The sequence below is a fragment of the Micropterus salmoides genome, unplaced genomic scaffold (assembly GCF_014851395.1).
Source record: "Micropterus salmoides isolate LMB-PRFRI ecotype aquatic unplaced genomic scaffold, ASM1485139v1 Ms_hic_scaffold_2000, whole genome shotgun sequence".
Taxonomy (NCBI): domain Eukaryota; kingdom Metazoa; phylum Chordata; class Actinopteri; order Centrarchiformes; family Centrarchidae; genus Micropterus; species Micropterus salmoides.
Window position 1 is genome coordinate 29,365 of NW_024041153.1, and position 4,715 is coordinate 34,079.

At 37.3% G+C, this 4,715-nt stretch overlaps 1 pseudogene; it reads left to right on the forward strand.

Annotated features, from left to right (window-relative positions):
* Positions 1 to 391: 391 nt before the first annotated feature.
* Positions 392 to 1,920, forward strand: LOC119915229 (annotated as a pseudogene).
* The last annotated feature ends 2,795 nt before the right edge of the window (positions 1,921 to 4,715 follow it).

A 4,715-nucleotide genomic window follows, 5' to 3' on the forward strand; every position in this document is an offset into this window, starting at 1 on the left:
GGTGTAGATAATGGATGGATGGATGGATGGATGGATATAAGTATATTTACTGTGAGTTAAAATTGCAAGTGTTTCACTTTTAACACTTGCAACTGCACTCTCTCACCCCTAGAGTGTGACATTATATCTCTACTTCTTGGTCTCATACTATATCTAGATGTATCTAAGAGTGGAGAACTGGACTGGAGAATAAATATCTAAGTGAAGTGGAATCTTTGCATTGCGTTATTTGTGTTATTTTAAGGCTAAGGCGGTTTTCTTGAATGAAACCAGATGAAGCTTTCATTAAAGTTATCTATAAAAGTTGGGGTGTGGCTTCAGTGACATAAAAGTTATGGTTCAAAGGTACAGTATTATTCAGTCTGACAGAACGTGGAGAAACAAAGGAGCCATGGCTTCAACTTTGTATGCGGAAGATTTGTCTTGCTCTATTTGTCTGACTATCTTCACTGATCCGGTAATCCTTATCTGCGGCCACTCTTTCTGCAGAGAATGCATTACACTGTCTATGAGTTCACAGCACCAGTGTCCACAGTGCCGGGCACCGGTTCCAACAGAAGGGAAAAATCTTCTAACCAATCACATTTTAAAAAGTCTGTCTGAAAAAGCGAAAGAAGCTGAGAAGCTAAAGAAAGAATATGGAAATGACAAAGAGGTACGTTTGTGATATTTTTTTATGGGTTTTGTAGTAAAGGCAGTGGTGTTAGACTTTTTAAAGTCTCTTTAATGTCTTAATAATTACAGTGTTACATTATAATTTTTAATTGTTTGATTGATTTCAAAGGTGGCTGAGTGGTTGTGCCCTGAACACGAAGAAAAGCTGAAATTATTCTGCATCACTGAGCAAAGGTTAACTTGTGTCATATGCCGAGATGGGGAGAAGCATGAAGGACACAAGTTTAAACCAATCAAAGAAGCAGCTGCATCTCTGAGACAAGAGCTGGAGACATTTGTGCAACTTGCATCTGATGATATCCATGTGATAGAAAGCCAAGCCAACACACAGAGGGAAGAAATAACAAAAACCAAAGAGAAGTCTCAGCAGCTGGAGACACAAATCTGCAAACAGTTTGAGGAGATGCACCAGTTTCTGAGGAAGAGAGAGGATGAGATTAAGAATGATCTGAAACACAAAGAGGAAGATGACGTTGCAAAAATGAGTGGGAGCTTAAATGTGATAGAAACAGCTTTGTCTGAGAGCAGAGAACTGCAGGGAAAGGTGACATCAGTTCTAAAAATTGAAGACTCAGGGAGGTTTTTAAAGACCTTGACTGAAGGTAACAACATCGTGGCTGCAAGGAGCTCGTTTAGGCCCAGAGCAAATGATCTCCAAGTGTGAATGATTCTCTCTCTTTTGGGCCTTATGAAAGCCACCTGCAGTTCTTTGTGTGGAAGGAGATGCTTCAGGTGATCCAGCCCAGAGCAGAGCTGCTGTCACTCAGAAATTTTAATAGAAAATTAAATGTGTCTGAAGATCAGCGCAGTTTGTTTGTTTGCCCAACTCGATCAGGTCTCTCATCTGGCTCTTTTAAGTCTAAGCAATTTTTCTTAGGTCTAAATGATCTAACCTCTGCAGAAAGTACCAACCAGTTCACCTCTGGGCAGCATTACTGGGAGATAGATGTTGGACAAAGGAATTATTGGGAACTAGGGGTAAAAATGAATTTCCTGCGATGTGATGGCACAAAATATTTTGTCTGCAGTCAAAATACATCTACAGCTCTAACATTTGCAGCCAGACCTCGAAAAATTGGGATTTACCTGAACTGCTCCTCTAAAGAGCTCTCCTTCTATGACGCAGACAACATGACACACATTCACACTATGAGCTCTAGTAATATGTCCATGCCAGTGTCAGCATATTTTAATGTTGATTACAATGATCAAGTTCATACCCCTCTGACAGTGTGCTGGTACTGAAGTCAGAATTTGAAATGATGTAGAGTACGAAAATATAATTTTATTTCTTGAATGAAATAGAGATAATGAAGTCAAGCGTCTGACTTTAGACTGCAGTGTTTCCTACATTCATTCAAGACAAAAAGCTGACAGTGACAGTTCTTCACTGCATCCGTTTACTGTTTTCTGTTCTGTATCCACTATAAAGTTTGTGTTTATGCAGCAGTAGTTTTGAAAAGGTGACTTGAGAAATGTGTATTCAAGGCAATAATATTTTGATCACAGTTTAGCTCATTACAAATGCTTCAGTACGCATACTACTGTATGGCTGTAAAGTGTAAAATAATACACCACAATAATGATACAGAAAATAAATGTATTGCAGTGGTGGGGAACTAATAAGAAATTAGGGAAAAGTTGGTCATATCTGGAGAAATGCTTGCAATCCATGTCGCATTGATTCATTCACCTGTACATTTAGGAAAAAAACTATGAAACTTGTGCAGATATGTAGTATCAGCATTCCGAGGACTGAGCATGTGATTTAGTGCTTTGCCAAAAAAGCAATAATAGAAAGCTGTATTGTTCATTGAAATTCTGCTAGTTGTTTTTTTTATCTCTTAATCTAACTGTGTCTGTATATTTTGTTTATGTTGCTTTTAGTACCCTGCATTAGGTTTGAGGAAGCTATGCTGCACAGTACTGTATTTATCACAAAATGTAATGAGAGTATAGATTGATAAAGGCCACTTAAATATATTTAGTTGTTTGTATTGAAAAAAGCCTGGATTACTGCCAAGATTACATGCATTAAAAAGGAAATGAAGTAGAGTACGGTTGAAGATTGCGTCTGAAGGTCAGAATTTAACAGTTTGGCTCTTTGCATGAGAGTTTTCTGCATTGAAACTCTGTTGGTAGAACTGTGCCAAAAGTACTGTAATTTGGTTGGGAAAGCTGCTAGAGTTTAGATGTTGGTGGTGGAGGTACCCGGTTATATAATATATCTCTATTGTGTGTTTAACAACATATTATAACATGGAAATGTGTAAAACAAAAAATATAATAAAAATATTATATAAATATATACAAACATTTCTGTGTTTGTATTAATTTCAAAAACGCAGCAGGCGTCTAATTGAGACCTGCGTTTATTTGTCAAAATTTGAAGCCACACCAGGCCAGTCAAAGGGACAAGCATCTAATTGGGACTAGGCTTTCAAGTGAAGTTTTACAGTATATAAACACTGATGAATATTTATGTCATAGACTGAAAGAATGTTATTTTTTAAACAGGCACATAGAGGCCTCATTAGAGGTTGAGAAAGTTGCCAATCTTACAGAGCTTTCTTGCAGTACGTGAAGCTTATGGAGATTAGGGGGTTACAGTATGCATTAGTCAAAACAATACTACCATAAATCAAATAGGGATTCATCATAGAATAACATAGACTTCATATACAAGACACATTGATTAAACTCATTTTCAGTTGGATTTCTCATCAGCTAAAATGCCAGAAAGAAAAGTAATTTCTGTTCTATCTATAGACAGTTTAGCATACTACTAGCATACCTTCTGCAACTTCCTGCAAATATTACGAAATTTGACTTTTTTACTGTATTCAATGAGAGCTTGTTAAGTTGAAACCTGAAACCATCTTGCAACTCTCACCATTTCCTCGTTAGTATTTTATTAGAGTATGTGAGTATGTAAGTGGTGATATTGGTATCATAAGCAAACGAAATGGAAAAAGAACATGTACAGGTTAAAGTTATTATTATTATTATTTTGTTCAATTTCTATGTCATATTGATATAGAAGTTCACTTTTTCAAAGCTCTTCACGCAGTCAGCACGCAGCAGTCAATGTGACTAAACTGTGAATCACTTTTAATTTCTTTCATACAACATTAATTCAGTGACAGCATCTTTCAAAATCCTTGAACTATTCACACTCAAACACAACCACCACCAAACCTCTGTGTACTTCCATTACATCCATTATTTGCACATGTTTACGTGTTTACTATTTTCAAAACTGTTACATTTCACCATCTCTTCCAGTCACAGAATGGTTTAACATCCAATATGGCGTCACATTTTCTTCCATTTTACTCTCCATCCCTCAGCCCCAAGTGTATGACTAAAATGCAAAAATGACCAAATGAAAAGATTATTTTTCAAGTGTATTGCTAGGGAACACCTAAGGTGTTGACTGTAAGTTAGCACAATCCATGCAATAAAGAAATTAGCTCATTTTGTTGCAGTGGAATCTTTGTTTATGATATAAATAAAAGATAATAGTGACACTAATTGTAATGCTACCTGTTGTTGGTGACAAAGTGTCACTCTTGGCAGAAAAATGTTGCATTATTGTATTTTGGATGTGAGATGAACTGTTGTGCTGCGCTGCATATCGGTAAGAAAATTGTGTGAAGAGTTGTGAAAAGTTGAACCCAAATACTCATCCGAACAGCTTCCACATCTGACCATACACATACATGTAGTGAAATACATTCTCTGCATTTAACCCATCCCTGCAGGGAGCAGTGGGCAGCCACTGTGCAGCACCCGGGGACCAACTCCAGATTGAATGCAGTGTCTGGTCAATTGCACTGACTGAAGAACTAACATGTGTTTGATAGTGGGGGAAACCGGAGCACCCGGTGGAAACCCATGCAGACATGGGGAACATGCAAACGCCACACAGAAATGCCGGGGCAACCGGATTATGAAATCTACTTCAATTTGTATTTGCAGATTCAACTGATCAACTAATGAATATGATGTATTGTTATAGATTAGAGCAACATTATGTA